This window comes from Equus asinus, chromosome 14 (genome assembly GCF_041296235.1).
Source record: "Equus asinus isolate D_3611 breed Donkey chromosome 14, EquAss-T2T_v2, whole genome shotgun sequence".
Lineage (NCBI taxonomy): Eukaryota > Metazoa > Chordata > Mammalia > Perissodactyla > Equidae > Equus > Equus asinus.
The window spans coordinates 32,042,490-32,066,096 of record NC_091803.1 but is presented as its reverse complement, the minus strand read 5'-3'; the positions used below and the strand labels follow the sequence as shown (position 1 = coordinate 32,066,096).

The 23,607-nt window shown below is 43.3% G+C and overlaps 1 protein-coding gene across 8 annotated transcripts in view; it reads right to left on the bottom strand.

The window, feature by feature from the left end:
• Positions 1 to 23,607, bottom strand: part of LOC106839006 (uncharacterized) — an 85,509-nt gene that overhangs the window by 21,601 nt on the left and 40,301 nt on the right. The window contains exons 1-8 of one of the 8 annotated variants that reach the window (XR_011494248.1): positions 21,823 to 21,962; positions 19,840 to 19,966; positions 19,284 to 19,494; positions 18,088 to 18,184; positions 16,801 to 16,953; positions 13,372 to 13,575; positions 10,720 to 10,799; positions 9,135 to 9,215 (exon numbers count right to left, since the gene is read on the bottom strand). The gene's annotated coding sequence lies outside the window, so the exon portion shown is untranslated. Of the gene's footprint in view, positions 1 to 9,134; positions 9,216 to 10,224; positions 10,501 to 10,719; positions 10,800 to 13,371; positions 13,576 to 16,800; positions 16,954 to 18,087; positions 18,185 to 18,846; positions 19,495 to 19,839; positions 19,967 to 21,822; positions 22,308 to 23,607 lie in introns of those variants that run through there. The other 7 variants (XR_011494249.1, XR_011494251.1, XR_011494250.1 and 4 more) reach the window with 7 other exon arrangements.

Here is a 23,607-nt window from a genome sequence, read left to right as displayed (position 1 = left end):
TAATCAATGCCAAAGGCAAGGACTTCAATCTGCATCTTGTTTACTGTACTTGTGTGGTAATCTCCCATGATTGACTCCCCCTCCATCCCCAACATCCTCATTTATCTTTAGCTAAAAATAATATTTAAGGTGGTGGCTTCAGCCATTTACTTAATCTGTTTTGAGTCTTATCTAAAAATTATAGGACCACTCAATAACCAGACCCCACCTGCACTGATACCATTTTAACAACTATTTTTACATATTCTTTCCTTTGTCTTGTAAAGAGATAATTCACTTATCTATGCCTTAAATTTAGCCCTACCCTCAACCCACGTTTGCAGCAGCTCTTTACTGCCCATGGGTCCTGACCCCATGCAGCAGCTCTGACTGCCCATGGGTCCTGTCCCCATGCTATTCCACACTATTCTCTGAATAAAAGAGCACTACTGCCAGACCTTGAGAGTCCAAGAAATCTTTCTTTCAACTCCTCAGCTTGCTGACCCTGCATCACTTTCCTCTCTCTCTCTCATTCCCTCCTTTTCTCCTTTCAACATCTAACATGGAAAGATTTTGAGGTCATAACCAAGGAAAGACAAAAATCATATACATGTCTTATCATAAATAGTCTCATATCCCCAGAGGAAGACAGAAGACCCAAAGGGGAATGGAAGGGGAAGAAGGGCAGGATACAAAGGAAAGGCCCCTGCAGGCCTCACTGAGCCCCAGCTCACCTGGATCTCTTCCACTCGTTGTCATTAGATTTTCCCTGTGACTGTCTTGGGCAGGTCCAAGATAAACTCCATGTGTTGGGAAAATCAGTCCAGGGTGAACTGTCCATGACCCCAAAGAGGTTGGAATTTTCAAAGGAAAAATACGGTGAGGGGAAGCTCTTGAGTCTAGAGGCTCCAGGTGAGTGAGAAGTGAGCGTAGAAAACTCCCAGGGCAACCCCCTGGGCAATAAGAAGCTTCAGAAAGTCCTCTGGGACAAGGACAAGAGAAGAATGGCTAGAACTGGACATAAAGGTCAGTCAACTGATCTCTGACATTCTCTAGGACAGGGAAGAAGCAGTACGGTGAACACAACATGACATGTTAGACACCTGAGCTTTGACATCAGACTCCCTGGGCTCTAGTCTTTCCTCTACCACTTGCCTGGCTTTGATAAGGTCACTTGGCTTTTATGAGACTCAGTTTCCTCACTGAGTAAGCTGAAGGATAACAACAACTTTGTTGAGTTGTTGTGAGGACAAAATGAGATTTCAAGGCTACATTCTTAGCATGGGGTAAACAACCAAAAATATTAGCTGTGGTTATTAATCTGGACCAGAGAGAACAGACAACTAAGAGTTAGGAAGCCTGGTTTTTAATTCCATCTCAGTCATTTCCTGTTGCTGTGTCCTTGGCAAAACTATAAAATCTCTCCAACTTCACTTTTCTCACCTGTGAAAAGGAACGTTTGACATAGAGGACTCCGCCATCTTCAATATTCCTGAATCCTAATATAGCGATGATAAGGACAATTCATTGAGGCTTCGCATTATATGGTTCAGCTCGTCAGAGCATTGGTTTAGGAGTCAGATGGTCTTGGGTTTAATAAAACATAATAACAATAGGGATACTGATATGAGAAAAGTATCTTCTTAGCAGCTGACGTTGGAATCCTTCATCAGGCAAGACTGACTTTATTGAGGAAGCAGTTTGTTAAAATCACAGTGGGGTAGAGCAGGGTTTGGCAAACTATAGCCTGTGGGCAAAATCCAGCCCTCCTCTTGTTTTTGTAAGTAAAGGTTTATTGAAACACAGCCATGCCTATTCATTTATAATTGTGTCTAGCTGCTTTTACACTACCAGGACAGGGTTGAGTAGGTGTAACAAAGACAGTATAACATAACATATATTATTATTTGGCCCCTAGAGTATAGATAGAGGGTAGAAGGAAGCCACAGGGGAGATCCAGGTTTAATCCTGAGAAGAAAGCTACTCTACATATCATGAAGAACATGAGATCAACAATACAAAGAGATTTATGCACCCCTATCTTCATTGCAGCATTATTCACAATAGCCAAGATGTGGAAGCAACCCAAGTGCCCATCAACTGCTGAATGGATAAAGAAAATGTGGTAAATATATACAATGGAACACTACTCAGCCATAAAAAACACAAAATCATCCCATTTGCAACAACATGGATGGACCTTGAGGGCATTATGTTAAGAGAAATAAGCCAGACAGAGAAAGACAAACACTGTATTATTTCACTCATATGTGAAAGATAAACAAACACATGGATAAGGAGAACAGATTAATGGTTGCCAGAGGGGAAGAGGGTGGGGGGAAGGTGAAACGGGTAAAGGGGCACATACGTATGGTGATAGACAAAAAGTAGACTATTAGAGGTGAGCAAGATACTAGTCTATATAGAAATTGATATATAATAATGTACACCTGAAATTACACAATGTTATAAACCAATATGACCTCAATTAGATAGATAGATAGATAGATAGATAGATAGATAGATAGATAGATAGATAGATAAAGGAGCAGAAGAGTATGGTCTCTGCAAGGAGGGAGGAGGGGGAACGAACCTGCTGCCCAGGGCATTCTAGAGGAGAGACTTGTAAAAAAGAGACACGTCTATTGAATAATACATTGTTATACTGTGTGATAGGACCCCTTCTCTGGATCCCCCCAAATATTCAGTTACAACTCAAAATTCTGATGATGTTTGGTGTTATTGGATTTCTAGTCTACTTTTAAAATACTTACTAAATGCTTATTATGTGTCAGTCACTCTTCTAAGCACCTTATGCCTTACAAATATCAACTCTTCTTCTCAACAACCTGTGAAAGAGTAACATCATTATCCCCATTTTACAGATAAGGAAACTGCGGTACAGAGAGATTCTTGAATAAGTAAGTGGCAAGATGGATTTTGAATGCAACAGTCTGATTCCACAGACTGTGCCACACTGCCTCTCTATCAGTTTAAGGCTGAAATTCTGTGTGGTGGACTCTTTAATGTGCTTAGATCCCCCCGGAGGAACAAAAGGCTTACGCCCACACTGCCAGACCTCTTTGCGGAGTGCACAGCTAAGGAGAGCTGTCTCTCCCAGGGCCATGCCCCCTTCCTAGGGCAGCCTGCATCCATGCCTGACCCACATGTGGCTATAAAGGCCCACCCCTTACCCCATCCATCCCTTTAGGAAACTCTGAAAGGTGGTTCTAGCTTCAGAACGCTCCATGGGATTGGCTGAGGCCTCCATTGAAACCACATCATCGTGCAACTTGACCTGCCCAATCCCATTCCCTTCCTGTCCATCTCCTTCCCCAGGTGTTGATGCCAAAGCACTCCCTAACAAACTTCTTGCAGGTTAATCTCCTTCCCAGAGTCTGCTTCTCAGAAAAGCTGCCTATAACAATTAGCCTGTGCTGACAAAGCGTCAGTGAGCATCCAGGTTACATAGAATCTGGGGGCTTTAGGCTTAACGTGATTGCTCTCATCATCTACCCCAGACTCAAAAAGAGAAAATGTTTTTCTTTCCCTGGTGCAAGCTCCCATTTTGTACCCAGCTCCAAAAACTGGGTCCTTCTTCTGTGTCAACCTCCACGCTTTAGTGTTAACCTCCATGCTCTGCCCCAGAGTGACAACAGATATAGCAGATTCTATGCTTTTTGCCTTTTCTGGTAGGAGCACTTCCAGTTTCCTGGAGGGAGCCACCCCTCCCTCACTCAGTCCATGTCAAGGGTGTAGCGCAGCTCTCTCTCCCATCCTTCCTGCACTTGCTCCGGGGGTGATCACATGACCCAGAACTGGCCAATCAGAATGTCCCTGGCTACAGGCATTGGTTTGAGATGGACACATGACCTGAATTTGTCCATAGAGAATCGACTTGAAGACTTTTGCTGATGCCTGTGGGGAAAAAGATGCTCTTTTTCTACTGGGATTTGCTAGGCTGCTAAAAATGTATGTTTAGAGCTTCTGGAGGCCATTAAAAAGGGAGAGCATTTCAAGAAATGAAGCCAATACAGAAAGAAGGAGAGTCAAGGGTTGAAAGAGACATCCCTGGTCACATCATTTGAATGCCTGTTACAAGTCATGACTGAAGCTTCACCTACTCCTGGGACTTAACAATTGTGTGAGCAATAAACTTCAAGCTGGATTTCTGTCACTTGCAACTGAGAGAATCCTGAATACTATAGCAAGACCTTGGTGCAGAGAGTGGGACTGTAGGCCAGGTATTGGCTAGAACTTGTTCCCATGGAAGCATCTGACTTTCAGTTCAGAGTGAGTTAAAGGCTAAGGACAATTTTCAGGCATCTGGACAGTTGCTGGATTGTTTTTTTGGGCTTTCTTGGTCATAGTCAGGTGGAACTTTGTACTTAGAGGCCTCATCCTCAGCCTGGAGGAGAGAAATACAAGAGGAAAACCATCCCTCCTTCCTCAAGTTTGGGAAGGATGGGAGCCCAGAAGCCTCACCTTCCTCAGATACTTGTATGGGGCTGTCACTGACTTCACATGGGACATGGGTCATGGGACAGAAACTGTGGGGCCAGAACCACAAATGCCTTCAGTACCTGCAGTGAGGATGAGGGCCAAGAGAGAAGGGATCAGGGGATGTCGTCATCTCCTGGGATAATGCAAAATCAGTGTTAAGAATTCCACCACAGCCACCGCCTGTATATCCCCTCAATTACTCCTCCAGATATCCAGGGCAGTAGAAAAGGAGAAATTGAGGATAATAATGACCAAGATTCCAACTCTCTCTCAAGTGGCATATTGGATGGGCAGGTAGGACTGTAGATGGAGACCAGGCTCACCTCATATCCCCAGGACAATAGAGACCGATGGAGAGAAGCTAGATACAAGAGAAGAGAGGAAAATAAAGACTGGGGACTATGAGCCCAAATGATTTACTTAACCTCTCCGATCTACAGTTTGCACATCTATAAAATGGAGATCCAATTGTCATACTTACTTTATGGGAAATGAAATGAATTCATATATAGCATAGCTTAGTACAGTGCTTGGCACACAGGGTTTTCTCAGTAGAAGATCCCCCTTCAGGCCCCGTTTGCCTAGTTGCTCCTATGATTTCCATGGGTGATATGTCCCACACCTGCCAGAGGTTTGACATTGTCAGCTTCCTACAGAAATGTTCTTGGGCATTGACCCACACCTCTGCACCTTAACTTTTCCCTATACACACACCACGCTCTATTAGACTCTATCTGGACCTATTTCTATAACCCTGGCATTATGGGGGGGAGTCTTTCTTCTTATTGTAAACCCCATGGCTCAGGGGCTCTATATCTTGGCTCAAATTCCTCCTCATTTCTCTGGTCAGGGATTGGATTCTGATTCAAATACCAAACAGCAGTGGAATCTATTTAGCCCCATAATAATAGAGGTTATGTGGTGCTTCTATGTGCCAGGCCTTATTCCAAGCACTTTACAAATATGAACACATTTAATCCTCACAACAGACCCTCATCTTACAGATGAGAAACTGAGGCTCAGAGAGGCTAAGTAACTTGCCCAAGGTCACACAGCTGATAACTGACAGGGCTAAGATTTGGACCCAGGCTGTCCAGCCCCCAGAGTCCATGCTCTTAACTGCCCTTGTTTCCCAAATCTGCAGACCCCCAGGCTGCTGCTCCCCCATCATCTCTCCTTGGATAGGGTCTGGGCTACTGACTACTGCTGTCTCCACCACAGTGTGGTTGCTCCATCAGTGCATTCTCCACCTCTGAGGGTCCAATCTGGTATCTGTAGAAGAACCTGTCCTTCAGAGAAGGCTGGACACTCAACCTCTAGGCCAGCCCCAAAGTCTAGAACCAGCCAGAATAAAGATCCAGGTTACCCTTCCCAGCCCAGAAGCCAAGCTCACCCGCTGGAGTTAATGATATCATCTGCCCCCCCCACCCCGCCCCCCATGAACTGGAAATATCCATCTTCATCCTTGATTCCCCGGTCTCCCAGGAGCCAAAAATCTCCTTGGGTGTTGGCCACTGTCTTCTCAGGATTGTCCTGGTGACCACAGAAAGACAGAGTCATTGTTCCTGCAAAGCCTAAATCCTCTGCCCCAGGGCTGCCATGAACAGAGGGCAGGTTGTGCATTTTACAACTGGAACAACTAAACATGGCAGGCTTGCCCTGAATCTGTCAATCTCAGTCCCCAGATGGAAGTGGACCTTCCTTCTTTATTTCAGCTATTCCACTAGGGTCTCTTACCTGCTCCCCAGGGTTTAGTCTGATGGACAATATTGATGCATTCATTCATCCAAGATCTAGGGCATTTTCCCCAACTGATTCAATGGTCATCCTAACCCCAACTCCACTCCATGACACTGATCAAGGGCACCAAAGTTTATTAGACATTTTTCTTGGCTCCTTTGTTAAATTTGAAAGTTCTAGAGATACATCAGCAAGCCCCTAGTGCCCTGGCCAATGTGCATATTTCTACAATGCCCAGGCCCCTCTATTCAGCTGAGGCACTTGTTCATGAGCAGTGAGAAGGTTTGAGGTTTTCTTCTTGTTAGTGCATCTTTATGTCAAGTGTTTGTTCAACTGTTGAGGTGTGGGATCCAGATTAAGTGTTCAGTCACTGGTTAAAAGGCAGAATAGGGTATTCACAGCCTAGCCCCTTCATTTGGATAATAGGGGTATTGAAGATTAGAGAGATCAAGAGGCTTGTTCAAGGCCAAACAAATTTTACAGATGGCAGAGCTGAGACCAGAAGTCAAATCTCTTGACCACCAACCTGACTCTTTCTCCTGGTCACCATGCAACCCCTGCTGGCATTAACTTTGCAGGCTTGAGTCAACACATCAACTCCCGAGTCTGTTTCCTCATCTGTCGAATAGGGAGAATCCCATGCCTTAGCTATCTCACTGGCATGTGAGATTATAGTGGGAGAGTGCACAGGAAATGCTTGAAGAAGTACACAGTGTGGCTGTGCCCTCTTCTCTGAGGCTCGATTTTCCTCATCTGTACAACAGAAGTTATAATTTCCATTAAGAACAAGAACAGCAATTCTTCTATTTAACGCACTCTTACATAGCACTGTTCTAAGTGTTTCCCAAATATTAATGCGTTTAGATATCGGTCATAATGCCAAAAGATAACATAATACATATTTCACAGGTGAGGAAACAACGGCATGAGAGATCAGCAACTTGCCCAAGATCACACGGTAAATAGTGGAGCGGGGTTTTGAACTCAAGCAATTTGTCTCCAAGAACCTCGTAGGGTCATTGGGAGGGTTAGATGAGTTTAATGTATGTGAAGTGCTTTAGGATAGTGCTTAACACATAGTAAACACTCAACAAATGGTAGCAATGATTATTATTTAATTTATTATTTAATGTGTTTGGGGCTTGGGTGAGTCGTACGACTCACAAGTCAGATGAGTCTAGCTTCACCATCCTCACCTGTAAAATGAGGCAGTTAGACTCAAGAATCATCTATTTCTAATGTTGAAAGGTCTGAAGACAAAAATGCCTCCAACTATATGGTGCAGTCAGTGTAGTGTCTAGCATGGCTCTAAAGGAAATCAGTGGCATAGAGCAGAGGAGATATTTGGGGGTGGGGGCAGGGCTGCCCTTGGAAAAACACTGCTGTACATAATTGAGAGGCAATAAGCTTTCTGGTATGAAACAGTTCTTGAGGGTGGAAAGGGCTGTCCAGAGAAAGATGATTCTTCAAATGGGATCTTAGTGACAGGCTAAGAGTAGCAGGGTTGAATGGCCAATCGTTTCTCTTGGCAAAGCACCCATTCTTGGACACTGGATCCCTCCCCTCCTGGTCCCTATGTCTTGCCAGTGCCTCTTGGGAAGTTCACAACTTTGGGAACCCTCGCTTCCTTCTTAGAACCCCCTATCGCCACCAGGGCACAGATGGAGGAGCGTGGGTTCCTCATCACGTAGCCAGAGAAGATGCCTATAGACCTCATAAGTTTGACCCTGATGCCCAAGTCTCCTTCTGCACCAGTGGGCAGGATGTTGCCCTTGTCATCTACAACCTGGAGGAAGAAGCAGATTGGAAGAATCATCTACATAACAGGAAATGGCTTGAATGGCAACATGGAAGAGCTGAGTTGGTCAAGTGGAAGACCCTTTTGCTCTAGTGCTCGCTGAAAACAAGAACCAGAAACCAAGGGAAGACAAGAGTTTTAAACCTAGATCTCCAATCCATCAGGCTGGGATAGTTTAAGAGAAGCCTCTTATTGAGACTGGACCAGAGGGGCTTGGGAAGATTCTTCTGGCCTTAGGAGTTCAGGAAATATAATAGCCTCCCATTATCTTTGAGGCCCATGGACTTGGATACCAGATAGATCAAAACTCAAATTATGACTCTGCTGCCTTACTAGCTGTCTTTGAGCTACTTAAGCTCTATATCTCAGGGCCTTCGTCTATAAAACAGATAATGACAGCTTATTTCACAGGATTGCACAAGAATGAGATAAGATACTTTAAAAAATGGATCTGTAAATGGTTATCATAGTCACAGATGGGAGAGCAGACAATTACATACAACACTGAATAGAGTATAAATTGTTACCCTTTAGATACATGCACCCACACATAGAACCATAGATACACATATGCACATTCTATTTCTTGGAATTTAACCCAAAGAAATAACGGAAAGGAGCAAAATTTTAGCTACAGCACATTCATTGCAATGTTGTTTTTACTAGTGAAAAATTTGGAAATCATCTATTGACCAATAAAAGGTGTAAAGAGTGGTGGAGCCATACTACCTACTATGTAGTCATTAAAAATTCTGCCGTAGATTGGTGTTAAATGAACTGGAAAGATGGTCACTCAAGATTGTTCAATGATAAAAGTAAGTTACAAAATGGTATGTTAAGACTCACCCCTATTTTTTTAAATGTATACATTTATATAACTAATGAAGCTATACATTTATATAACTAGCTATTCAAAGTACTTTTCTCTGGATGATAAGAATATGAATAATTTTCTCTTTTCCTTTCTGTCTTCCTTCCTCCCTTTCTCCCTCCCTCTTTTTTAAATATTATTTTAATATCTTTACTTTCTATTATTTTTCCTCAGTGAGCAATTTAATAAATAAATCAATGAAAAACTGATGTTTTCCCTCCCTCCTTAGTGCCCCTAACAAACCTGCACATCGTAATGGGGAGTGGTGGTTCCCAGGTAGCCAGGTTTGACTTTCATTGTCTTGGAAACTCTGCAAGTGAGTCCCTGTGGAAAGTTGTGGACAGATCAGCAAACTTCACAGTCATGGGACACAGAGAAAGGAAAGAAAGCTTCAGCAGAGCAGGTCCTGACACAGTCCTGAAGTTGCCTCTCATTTGGTGGCTCCCTCCCTCCCCTTTTCTTGGCTCTCCCCTTACTGGAACCCCATTCTAGGGGGTGCCTTAAAGTAGAAAGCAATTTGATTGACCACTCCCCAGGGAAGAGGAACTAACAACCACATTATAATCTCTTCAGAGGGAGCCATACTTTAATAAGGGACCACGGACACCAAAAGTCCCTTAAAATAATATGGGATTAAATTATCTCCCATAAGAGGACCAGCTCTGCTTGGATCCTGAAATGAATTCTAAGGAGATGCTGCTGTCCAAAGGAGCAGTCCCTAAACATGGCCTCCTCTGAACAGCTGGAAGCCCTTGCCACGACTCCACTGTCCTTCCCCACATTTACCGAGTTCTTCCACATCACAGCCCTACTGTGAGCCTTCTCAGGAGTTCTGCCAGGGGACACACTAGCCATAGAAGGATGTTAGGTAAAAGAGTGGAGAGCAGGAGGCGAGAAGTACTGAGTCCCAAGAAGAAGCACTGGGGAAAGGAGTTGGGGGAAAGGATTACCCGGGCTGTTTGGGTAAGTGGCACAATGTAGAGCAATATGAGTCCACGCCATGCTCACGGGGCCCCAAGAGTTCCAAGAAGGTATCTCAGCAGGTGAGGTGGGGTCCTAGTGTGTTCCTTTCCTCACTTCTCACTTCAATCTGAGCAGCTTAGTACAGTGCCTGCTTGTTTGATAAACTCAGGTCTCTTCAAAAATGTTACACCATTACAGGGGACTTTCCTGACCATCGTATCTGAAATACCAGCCCCTCATCCCACCTCACCCCATCTTACCTGTTTAACTTTTCTTCATAGAACTTCTCACCCATCATATATTTATTAATGTCTCCAACTCCCTCTAGAATGTTATCTCCATGAGAGCAGGAGCTTTGATTTTTTTGTTTCTGCTGAATTGTCAATACCTATCTCATAGTATGTGCTCAATAAATATTTACTGAATAAGTGCATGATAAATGGTGGCTCATATTTTTACTATCAAAGAGCCATTTGAAGTCCACCACATTCACCAGCTCATGGTTGTCCCAGGAGCAAGTATCATTTCTGTCTGGCCACAGAATTCTTGGATGTCCAGTCCTGTCTGGGCCCTCCACTTCTCCAATGTGTCTGGAAGGAGGGTCTCCCCTCTGCTTAAGCAGTTCTGTAGATGTGGGAGCTTGTACCTGAAAAAGAGAAGAGAGGTAATTGTTCCCCTTAAGCCTCCTTAGAACTGAGCTCTGCCCAGGCCTAGAGCTGGATTCTGGGGGCTTTGACAATAAAATTGGCTTCATCTGGCTACCTATGCTCAGAGGGTCAGATAGATGAGCAAGTGTGTACGAGGGGGAGGCAGGAGGATGGACCAATAGACCAGAGGCTCTCACCAACCCCCAAAGTCCCATCACCTGGAAAGATCCTGTTGAATCAACATCCGGTGAACACTGGGGGCTCCTACCACATTGCTGACTGGGTAGCTGGACAGTGCCTGGAAGAAGAGAGCCAGCTGACACTGCCCATCAGGTCAGATGCCAAACTAACTGGCATGCACAGTGGTTATCAGCATGGGCTATGGAGGTGGACTCTGGATTTAAATCCTAGCTTCTTTAGTGTGTCTATTTCAGTCCAAATGAGCCCAAATTCTCATGCATCCTCAAGTCAAAAATGACAGGGAAGTAACCACCTATAATTATAAAGAAAAGATCCAGGACTAATTTGGAATCTTTTTGTCAAATCCTGGCAGCCCATTCCCATCAATTTAATGACTTGCCCCCATAAACTCTCCTCTAGAATTACGTAAACCCCCAATCACCAAGAAAGAGATCAACTGTTGTTGCAAATCAGCTGTGTGCTCTTGGTTAAGTCCCTTAACCTCCTGGGACTAGCTTTATAACAGATTAATTCCAGCCCTATTGTCCCCAAGGGACACAATTCAGGTAGAAAAGTGCTTTGAAAAGTTAAAAGCACCTATAGACAATTCAGAAGAAGCACTACTAAAAAATAGCCAGTACTGAATACTTGCCAGGCCTTGTGCTATCTCATTTAATTCTCACAATAACCTCATGGAGTTTGTATTATCAATCCCATCTTAAAGAGGGGAAAACTGTGACCCATATACTTAAGCAACTTGCCCCTGGTCACACAACCAGCAAGTAGTGTAACCAGCATTTGCAGTCTGTGCTCTTAACTGTTATGTAACACCACCTCCATCCCATGCTTTGCTTTGTGCAGAATTTATTACAAAAAATGGTTTAGGCAAAAATGTCCGGAAAAATGATTAACATTAGTACATCATGCCATTATTTCCTCTGAGTGCTTTTGATGAACTGGTATAAGCTACGAAAATCATCCCATTTCACTAGTTGCTTTGCCTTACAGGAAGTTCACCATGCAATTATCTATTTATTTGCTGTACTTCTCCTTACTCTCTTTAGTCCTCCCACCGCCCCAACATCTCCACTCTATATTTTCCTAATAGGCTGTATAATTTTACATTGTTTTCATGTTGTTCTTTTCTTCTATTTATGACACTTAAAAGCCACTTTAAATCCTCTTTTGGAAGGAGGCAAAGTAAGAATTTGTTTAAAACAGAGAATGACAGAATCATTTGAAGAGAATCTCCTGAGAGAATCCAACCATGCCTGACCTTTAAGGAGGCCATCCATGACTGTGTGTGCTCCTGGGGTCTCTGTTGCCAGCCAAACAAAAGTCTGTGTGGGCCATCAACTCCTTAAGAGACCTGGAGGCCCCAGGATGTCAATGACCCAACTCCCCATCACAAATAGAGTCTGACATAGGGCATGAATTTACAAACAAAATGCATCCATTTCCATTGCTTTGTTGCTCCAGGGTAGTGTAGTTTATAGATTTTATTTAATGGCCACCCCATCAGGTTCCACTAGAAAAACTCCTATTTATTCTTCAAAACTTCTCATAGATAATAGCCCCAAACTGGAAATAACCCTGATGTCCATCAACAATAAGATGGAAAAAGAAGTTGTGATAGATCCACAGAATGGACTACTATACAGCAATTGAAAAGAACAAACTTCTAATATGTGCAACAACATGGACAGCATTCACAGAGAATACGTTGAGTGAAAGAAGCCAGACACAAAAGATTACCTAGTGTACGATTCCACTTACACGAAGTTCAAGAAGAGGCAAAATTAATCTATGGTGGTAGAGGTCAAAAGAATGCTTAACTTACGGGGTGTGGACAATGGCATGAGGGGGTATGAGCACTTTCTGCAGTGGTGGGAATGCTGTACGTCTTGATCTGGTGGGGGTTATATGGGTGTCTTCTATGGACTGAATGTTGTCTCCCCCACAATCCACATGCTGGAGCCCAGCTCCCCTATGTGATGATATTTGGAAGTGGGTCCTTTGGGAGATAATTAGGTTTGATGAGGTCATGAGGGTGGGGTCTCCATGATGGGATTAGTGTCTTTATAATAAGAGGAAGAGACACCAGAGCTCGCTCTCTCCGCCATGTGAGGGCACAGTGAAAAGGCAGCCGTCTGTAAGCTAAGAAGAGAGTTGTCACCAGGAAACCAATCATACTGGCACCCTAATCTCAGACTCCCAGCCTCCAGAACTATGAGAAATAAATGTCTGTTGTTTAAGCCACTCAGTCTACAGTATTTTAGCAGCTTGAGCTGACTAATAAGGTATCTAACATAGGTAAATTACTTCAAGCTGTACACTTATGCAGATTGCACTCTATGCACACACACATACATATGCACACACACACATACAGATGGCATCATCTCCAATATTCCATTCTTCTCTTTTACACTTGGTTCACCACCATCTATCTGACACTTGACACCAGAGCAAAAACCTATTAAACATGTGTTGAGTGAATGAATGACCCATGATGCCTGTCCCCTGAATATATTTTATCTGTATATGGGTCTGTCTCCTTCCCTGGACATGAGCTCTATGAGAGCAGGGACCATTCTCATCTTGCTTACTGAACACCGTCTATCCATGTAACAGGGTTAGTCAAAATTAGGTTAACTAAAGGAAACTGCAATAAATCGGAGTGTTCAAACCTTGGGCTCACTCTGACCATCTGGTGCAAACTGGATCCTCTCTTATGTTTAGAATGAGCAGTGGGTCAAACTTTGGCAAGAGATGGATAAATATGTGTCCTCCTGATGTCCAGGGCTCCAGAAATGAGGCCAAAAGTTGTCACTATCCAAGCTGTGTCTGAGATGCTCCATATGATGTCAGAGGCTTGCAGGTCTGTCCATATGCTGAGAATATAGAGGAAATGTACATACATGTGAGTGCATACCAGAGTGAGTGAGCATGAGTGTGTGTGTATGTGTGGGGAGGGGTAGGTGTGTGTGCACAGGTCTGTGTGTACCTGAGTGTGTCTGTAGGCGTGTGTGTAAGTGTGAGCAGGCAGAGGGAAGGAGAGGTGATCTATCTACACATCCTGTATCAAGAAGGGGCAGGTATTTAGAAGATGGGACCCCAGCTCCCATGACTCAATAGATAATTGGGTCTCACTCTCACTTTATCCCCAGAACTTAGTACAGTTTTGGCATGTGGTAACCACCCAGGAAATGTTTACTAACAGAAGACACTAAGTGAATATTCTGACAAGAGTCCTTGCAGAGTTCAAGTTTGGCTGTGTAGATCTTTGTTTCTCTTTTCTCAAAGAATCATGAATTTCCTGAGCACAGGCAAGGGTCTTGTACAGGGAAAAACTCGTTCCCTTTCTTCAGGCCAGAATAAAATGTATTCGGTCTGTTTTAAAGCAAAAATGAATTAGGCTAGACATGAAGAACTTCCATGGCTGGGAATCTCCATAGTATGTGTCCCTTCCTCAAGAAGATTAAAGCTTTCAACTCTGTAGGGAAATTGGGTCATAGCCTATTAGGACCAAATTTTGGAGGGTCTGGGAATTTAATATCTTATTTACATTTAAGTGATTTATCTTCCCATCTTTTATAAACTGAATTGTACTATAGCTCTTCCATTAAATAATTTCTATTAAACAATTTAATTTTCTGGTAACACAGGCTCACAAGTAGGACATTTAAGTTTTTGAGATTTTTTGTAATAAAATATTTTTCCATAGCCAGCCCTGATGGCCTAGTAGTTAAAGTTCAGTGCACTCCACTTCAGTGGCCCGGGTGTAGAACCACGTCACTTGTCTGTCAGTAGCCATGCTCTGGTGGCAGCTCACATAGAAGAACTAAAAGGACTTACAACTACAATATACAGCCACGTACTATTGCATAACAAACTTGGCACAGTATTATCTGATTCCACTGATGGGGCTGATGTAGAGCAGAAGGACGTTCTGAATTATGAGATCTGAGATCCAGAAATCTGAGATCTCAGTTCATCTAATTAATCCAATTACAGCTTCTACTTCAATGGATTTGAAACGTAATTTTTTTTTTGGTGAGGAAGATTGGCCCTGAGCTAACATCTGTTACCAATCCTCATTTTGCTTGAGGAAGATTGTCCCTGAGCTAATATCCATGCCAATCCTCCTCTATTTTGATGTGGGATACTGCCACAGCATGGCTTGATGAGCAGTGTATAGGTCTGTACCGGGGATCCAAACCCACAAACCCCAGGCTGCCGAAGGGAAGAGCGTGAACTTAACCACTACACCACTGGGCCAGCCCCAAAAAGTAATTTGCTGCTGACAAAAATGCCTTCTTAGAATGCAGGCAGCATCAAGCAAATTACCATCACCCCAAAGTACAAGATATAGATTAATCTGGGGAAAAACGTGTATCAATTTTATGTTAATCATTCAACCTAGTAGACACACGGCTCAAAGCACTGAAGAGGTTTTGAGATCCCATGTTACCTGAAACAGAAATGTCCCACCGAAGGTCAATGGATGCCCAACTTGCTAAGCCATACTCCCTCATGTCCCCCTTCCCAACTATCTTTCTCATAAGCATCAGATAGTAGCCCATCCCAGTAGAACTGGATTTGAGCTCAGGAAAGTCTCAAGGCCTGGTTGTATAGTTCTCTGTAAAGAGAAAGAGCTCTTCTCATTCAGCATCCATCTTGGCCTTGATGCCCAGACTTGAGTGAGAGTGTTCTGCCATCTTGGGAAGGCTACTGGTCCCACTGATGAAGTAGATGGCAACTGCTTCTTGGCTTCCAGTCTGCATACAGCAATGAGTGGTAGATGCTTCTCTGACAGAGACACAGAGTGTCACCTTCTCAGATCTGCCCTGGACACTAGATGTCCTGGTGACTCATCTCTTCTCACCTTCCCCCATGCTGGCAAGGGCAAGTCACCCAACCTATTTCAGCAGTGGGCTGATGAGTGATTAAGATCATGAGATTCTGAGTTAGTCAGACTTGGGCTTGAAAACCACTCAGGTTTGGCACTTTGTTAACTATGTAATTTTGGACCATTTATTTAAGTTCTCTGAGTCTCACTTTCCATATCTGTGAAATGAGATCAACAATACCTGTCTCTTTCATTGAGTTATTGAGAAACTTAACTGTAACACAAAAAAAATGAGCAACTAGCTCAGCAAGGACTCAATAAATGTTAATCTGATTGTTATTGGGAGCACTAGCCTGATACCAGGTGAACAGAAGGTGCTCAATTGGTATGATTTTCCCCAGTGCACCCTCTTCTATTTCATTGAAGCATCTGTACCTCTCCCAGACATGTCCTCCAGTGTCCTGATTTCAAGTCTGTCAAAGCTGGCCTCATGTTGCCTACTTCTCAGACAGTTATCTTAAAGACCATGACATTAGAAAAGCTTTCATTCTCCCTGGGGGTTTCCTAAGGTATGTGTCTCTAGTGGGGGGGATTTCAGACATGTCACAGGGAAACTCATTCTTCCAGCGAGTCCTGGTTTCGACAGTTGGAAGGACCCATAGAGTCCTCTGTCTTTGAGAAGCAGCCTAGCTTAGGGATACAGAAGGTGGGAAGAGGAGCCGGGAAACTCAGTATATTAGCCTTCTCTTGTGTTTTGCCTCATACACTCTTGGCCTAAACTCTGATTCCAGCAATGGTTGTAGTGAACAGCTCCAGGCAAGTTTCAACACATACGGTGTTCTTTCTAGTGTGGACCATGGATGACTCACTTTGTGCGCAGGGGCTTCTCTGTTGCCACCATGGCATGGAACTCTGAGCCTGCTCCACATGCATGCATGTGCAGCTCAGAAGTGTGGGGTAGATAATGCCCCGCAACGCAACTCTCCACCAATGGGGGTCAGGTGCTGATGGGCCAGCACTGTCAATCCTTTAGTGGACAATCCTGAGAGGCATTCTGTGTGCTCCTCAGAAGGTTCCTGCAGATCAAGTCCCACTTATCCATGCAGTGACTCAATAATAAACTCTTGTATTAGCTTTTCCTTCTCCCCTGCTTCACTCTCCCCAACATTCTGATTCCTGGACCTCTCCAATAAAGTGCCTGCACAGAAGTAGTTGGTTTAGTTTCCACTTTTGGTGAAAACCCAGGATAAGACACGTAGATACTCACTGTAGTAGTGTCTTGAAGTCCAGACATCTGTCTCGGATTTTCTCAGACATCAGTGGGTTTGTTTTCAGAGAAGGGGAGTCAGGTGCCACCATGTCCACTGCCTGGGCCACTTCATCCCCAGCCACAATGACCCTGGCCTTGGACACCTGCTGCCTATAGAGAAAGTCTGGCTTTCATCTGGATGGTCCTGGGCATGAAGACGAGGCCTGGAGAAGCCAAATGGCTTAGAGAGAACTGGGAGGGAGGATTGTCTTCTTCCCCAGAGAGGCCTGATGTAAACAGCCAGAGGGGAGTAAATGGGGGAGGGGAGGTTGGGTAGTGGTGACCAGTGGGAGTAATAATAACAAGGGGACTGAAGATCAGAGATTGATTTGAACCCAGATTTCCCCGGGTTGTCAGAGCTGTAAGGGGTCTACTGAGACTAAAGAGAGAAATTGGGTTACCTAATGTCACACCATTGACAGTCTAAGGCCAATATAATGCCTCCAAACCTTACACAAAATGCCCTGCAGGAGTTTCCTGTATCCAAAGACCCCTACAGTCATTAAAATAAGGAAAGTTACTTGGAATTGTCCATGGTCCTGCAGCACCATAGTGCTCTAGGTACTGGCTATTTCTCCCAAAACTGGGACACGGAATGCATTTTCTTAGCCAAGAGTGCTCTTAGTTTTTCTTTGTTTTTGTTTTCTATCTTGATGAAACTCTTGTGATTTTATTTTATTCTTCCAGAGAATAACTAGTCTTATGTTTCTTTCACCTTTTATGAAGCTGATTTCACATGCTCCTCCTGTTGAATAGCTCTTGCCCCAGCTCACTTTCTTCCCACTCTCAACACTTCAGGAGCCACATAAAAAATACTTTATTACTAAAAAATTCTAACCATCATCTGAGCCTTCAGCAAGTTGTAATCTTTTTGCTGGTGGAAGGTCTTGTAAAAAACACAACATCTGTGAAGTGCAATGAAGGGAGGCACGATAAAATGAGGTATGCCTATAATTTTATATATGTATATATGTGAAATGATTACCACAATAGGTTAACATTCATCACCATACATAATTACACATTTTTTTTCTTGTCATGAGAACTTTTAAGACCTACTCTCTTAGCAATTTTCAAATATACAATACAGCGTTGTTAACTATAGTCCTCATGCTGTACATTACATCCCCAGGACTGATTTATCTCATAATTAGAACTCCTCATCCCTTCTTGAACATCACACAGGTACCCCCAACTCAACAGTTACCAAATTGAACTTGTCGTCTTTCCCAGACACCCCCATACCTGCTTCTCCCTGCGTTCCTCCTTCCAGTGAAAGAGAGCCGCATGCAGTCAGTTGCCCAAGTGTCTGTGACTTCTTCGTCTCCCTGGCCTTCTTCCTCTATAGTATATCATTCACCAAAAAGTCCTGCTATCAGTTTCTTCCTCATTGTCTCCTAAATCCATCCACTTATCTCCACCCCATCCAAGGTAAAGCCACCATCATACCTCGTCTCCTATCTGGGTTTCCCACTCCCATTCTTGCACTCCTTCATCCTACCGTCTATGTACCATCCATAAAGACTTTTTACAAACAGAAAATGATCATATCACTCAATCCATCCATGGTTTGCCATTCCTCACTGGATAAGGGCCAGAACGCTTACCAAGGTCTACCAGTTTAGCACCTCTACATCTTTCCAGGCTCATTTGCTGCTCCTTCCTCCTTGCTGCCTGGACTGCAGGCACACAGACATGCTTTCAGCTTCTCTCATAATTTTCAAGCTCCCCTTCCCTCTGTGTGTTCCCTCTGCTTGTAGCACTCTTCTCTGCCTCCTCTCCTGGCCAAATCCTACTCATCCTTCAGCTCTCAGCCCAAATTTCACTTCCACTGAGCCTTCTGTGACCCCCACAGATTAGTCAGTTCAAGTCTCCTTTTATAGCAAGATTGTCAAAATTTTTCTGCAAAGGGCCAAACAGTAAATATTTTAGGCTTTGTGGGCCAGATGCTCTCTGTCCCAACTGCTCCAGTCTGCCATCGTCGTGCAAAAGCAACGAGAGAATATGTGAGCAGGACACGGCTGTGTTCCCAAAGCTTTATTTACAAAAACAGGCTGTGGGCTGAATTTGGCCTACAGGTCATAGTTTGCCAACTTTTCTTTAATAGGTTCTTATAAAATTCTCATGCCATTCATCAAAATTGTGATTAAATAACATTTGTAATTAATAGTTTAATAGTTATCTTTCTCCAAAGACCTGTAAGTACCATGAGTACATAGACCCTGTTTTGTTCACTATACTTTGTTTACCATACTAGCAACCTCTAGTTGTGCCTGGCACATAGTTTGCTTAAATAAATGAAAGAAGAGTAGCATTTCCATATGAGGAGGGACAGCATGCTATGCTGAGGGGGCATCTTTTGGGAGGGATAGTTGCATTTCTCTGCCATCAGTTTCTTTCACAAAGTACACAGTGCCCAGCCCAGGTGGTCAACTACCAACCTGCTCTCACGCAACCCAGGGTCACCAGGCACCACTCAGGCACTCGGGGCAGCACCACCACCTCACGGTTCCCACACTGCAGGCCACAGGCCCCCGAGAGGACATTGGCTGCCTGCTGGCTGAGTTCACTCCGTTGGCTGAAGTTCCACATCACTTCATCCCCATCGCCACTCACTCACCACAGGGCTGGGCTGGGGGGCCACTTGCCAGCCTGAAAAAAGAGAAGGCCTACTGATTAGGGTGGGCCGGTACGCAAGCATGTAGAATAAATGCCAGTCTTGGGATTGGCCCTATCAATGTATAGTCAGCTTTCTAATCTCAGGACCCCTATACATTCTTAAGAAGTATTAAAAACCCTGAAGAATTTTTATTTATATGAATTCTATCAATCAATATTTACTACATTAGAAATTAAAACTGAGAAATTTTATAAATGTGTGCTTTTTAAAATAACAGTAAGAAACCCATTATATATTACCACAAATAAGATACATTTTGATACAGAGGTAAGTATACTTTCTGAAACAAAAAAAAATAATGAGAAGAGAGGCATCACCTTACATGTTTGCAAATCTCTTTATCGTCTTCCTTAAAAGAAGACAGTTGGATTTTCTTTTCTGTTTCTGCACTTCCATTGTTGCAGGATCACCTATCATGTAGCCTCTGGAAAATGCCACTGTGCACTTGTGAGAGAATGGAAGTGAAGAAGGCAACTGTTACCTTAGATTTATGTATTTGTTTGTTTGTTTCTCTCTCTTTATTTGTATATTTATTTTTGTTTTCCTTTTTTATTGTGGTAAAATATGCATAAAATGTACCATTTTAACTATTTTTAAGTGTACAGTTCAGCAGCATTAAGCACATTCACATTATTGTGCAACCATCACCACCATCCATCTCCAGAACTTTTTCATCATCCAAAACTGAAACTCTGTATCCATTAGACAACTCCTCAATCTTGCCTCCTCCCAACCCCTGGTAACCATCATTCTACTTCCTGTCTCTAGGTATTTTGACTAATCTAGACACCTCATATAAATGGAGTCACACAAAATTTGTCCTTTTGTGTCTGGCTTATTTCACAACATAATGTCTTCAAGGTTCATCCATGTAGCATACATCAGAATTTCATTCTTCTTTAAGGTTGAATAGTATTCCTTTGCATGGACATGCCAATTTTGTTTATCCATTCATCCATTAATGGATATTGGGTCGTTCCTATCTTTTGGCTATTGTCAACAACGATGAGCATGAGTGTACAAATATCTCTTCCAGATCCTGCTTCTGATTCTTTGGGATATATACCCAAAGGTGGAATTGCTGGATTATACGCTATTTATTTTAATTACTAAAATTATTTAATTATTTTAAATTTTTTGAGGAACTGCCATATTGTTTTCCATAGAAGTTGTACCATTTTACATTCCCACCAGTGATGCACAAGGGTTGCAATTTGCTTTGAAATAGTTTTGATTTCACAGACTCCCTTGAGTCTCTGGTATCCTCAGGGATCCCCATGTGACAGCTTGAGAGCAAAGACACAAAGTCAAACAGAAAATGTATTGGTGATTGTGTTAGATATTTCAAAATTCCTCTCCATAGGAATTATACTATTTTGCACTTTGACCAGTAATGTGTGAGAGTGTCTATTTCGTCATAGCTTTGTCCACAGAGTATATTGAGTTAACTTTTCTGTGAACTGCCCACTCATATACTTTGCCCACTTTTATATTGGGTTGCAGCTCCTTATTCTTAACTTCTAGGAGCTCTTGTTGCGTTAGGGATATTAACATTTTTGCTGTATATGAGTTGAATACTTTTCCCCTGGTTGTCATTAGTTTTTTGATTTTGCTTATAGTGTTATTTTCAAAGGAGAGGTTTTTTGATGTTTACATAGCAGATTTATTAAATCACTTCTTTTATGGATTCAGGATTCTGAGTCATGGTAGTAAAGTCCTTCCTCATTATTCCAAGGAAGTCTAACTTTTAAAGAAAACCCAGAAATCTAAATTTTTATCTGAAATTTTTCAATTTTAAAATATTGACCAAATTTTTTTATGAGTACTCTGCACCATGACCCATCTTCAGCCTAGAGGCCCAGCATCTGCAATTTCTCTATTAATGTTGTGTCATGATGTCGGGACCTCATGACAACATCACAGTTACAACTCCCTCTGAGCACCATGCTTTTAAGCCCATGCTGACAGATCCACCTCTCCCCCTGTTCCAGCCAAGATGAATCATTCCATCCTCTATAAAAGCACACAGAACTTCAAGGGACAGCAGTGGCGGGATCAGCAGTGAGTGGGGAGGAATTTTAGAATTCCAGAGCAGGAAAGGAAAATTAGATATTTCTGAATCACTCACTTTCTCTGATGTCTGATGTTGCAGCCCTTTTGGCAATCCCTGCTTAGTGGCCATCCTGCTTACACACCCTTGATGACAAGGACACATATCTTTCTGAGAAGACTGCTGCAGTCCTGAGTGCTGATTTTCTCTTATTAAGCCCAAATCCACCTCCTCTATGACCCCAACCCACCTGTCCTTGTTTCACTCTGGGAGGTCACAACACAGCATGTGCAGTAGGTGCAGGCAAACTGTGTGTCAGCCGCCCGTGGTTTTCACTCCGCTCTGCACTGGTCTCTTAGATCCATCTTTCTGCCAAGCTCATGTTCTCTTGCTCCCACCCCATGCTGCCTTCAAGGGAGGTGGACATCATCTTCATAGCTCATCCTAGTGCCTGACACATAAGTCCTCAATAAAAATTTATTACATGAATGGGTGATTAATGAACTCAGCCAATCCGTCCAACTTTGTGCCTCTTCTCCACCCCATTATCTTCTCCATGCCAGCCCAGTGACCCACCACATCACTAGCAAAGTTAAACTTGGCAGGGACCTTCTGGTGGCCCCACTGCAGGGCTGCCAATTGCCTGATATGAATGTGGACAGCGCTATTAGACATCCAAAGTCCCCCACAGGATACAAAGCCCCTGGAGTTTCCACAGCCAGTGCATGGTCAGACCTGTGAAGGAGACAGGAGACAGATGAGTCTTTCTTGTAAAGTCATCAGTTGCTTTCGGAGATTCATCCAAGCCTCACAGGGTTCTTCCAGAAATCAATTTCTGGTGGTTACGAGTGAATTGGCACTCAGCATCCATTTTGGTTTCTTTTTGGTGAGCCATTCTCCAAAAGCACCGCATCTTGTCTAGATCCTATCTCTCCAGCACCTCTGACAGATTTGTGAACACCCAATTCTATATAATAAACCCCTTTGTGCTTAAAATACAGTGATGTGGTAGATTGAATTGTTCCCAATAGTTTTCCCCCTCCCTGTAGTAGGATTATATTCCCCTCTTCATTTTCATGTGAGTTTCCCAGTGCAATCTGGGGAAGAGTATGTATTCGCCTCTCATTGATTCTGGCTTGCCCATGGACATGCTTTGGTCAATAGGTGGATGTGGTTGTGTGGTTGGTCAGGAACTCTAGCATTTCTGCCCTCTATCATGAGAGTAGAATGCCCCAGATAGCTGTCTACCTTCAGCCTGGGTCCCAGAATGTAGCACATGTGGAGTTGAGCTGAGCCCAGCACATCCTCAGCCAATCCACAGACCCATGGGAAAAACCATGCATCATTATAAGCTGCTGAGATGTCCTGGATGTTTGTTACTACAGTAAATGCTGAGTAATACAAGTAGCATCTATTTCCTTCAACTGAACCTTGACTGAGATGTCTTGAATACTATGCACCTAGCACAGAGGACCTAACACACAGAATCACTTTATAAATTGTAACAGTTGTAATTATGGTTTCCATCTGTGCACTGGCTCTAGGGAAAGTCATTCTACACCTGTGTAGGCTGGCCTCTGAGTTTCTCCATGTGTACCTTGATGGGGGTCACAGAATTTAAATCTAGAGACCTTTGATTCCAAGAGTCTCACCAATTGACTGCATTCTCATCCCCTGTTATCTAGGCAGCAGCAGCCAGAATGCTCAAGGTCTCTGACATTCATGCCTACTGTCGACGCAAATAATTCATAATCAACAATAACCACCAGGAAAGTTTGAAAGAATAGAAGTTTGTTACTTATAAGACCCGGAAATTACACAGCACGTCTGGGGCCACACAGATGAGTGTGGTCACAGGTAGAGAGAGAGTGTGTGTGTAGGGGCATGGGTTTCTGCTTCTGTTGGGGTTGAGGATGAGGGCCTAGGGTTTTTTGGCCCACTCTTTATTGGTGACTTTAAAACATAAGAGCAGGAATTTAAAGCACAGGAAAGAGAGAGAGAGAGAGAGAGAGAAAAGTGGCCCAAATGATCAATT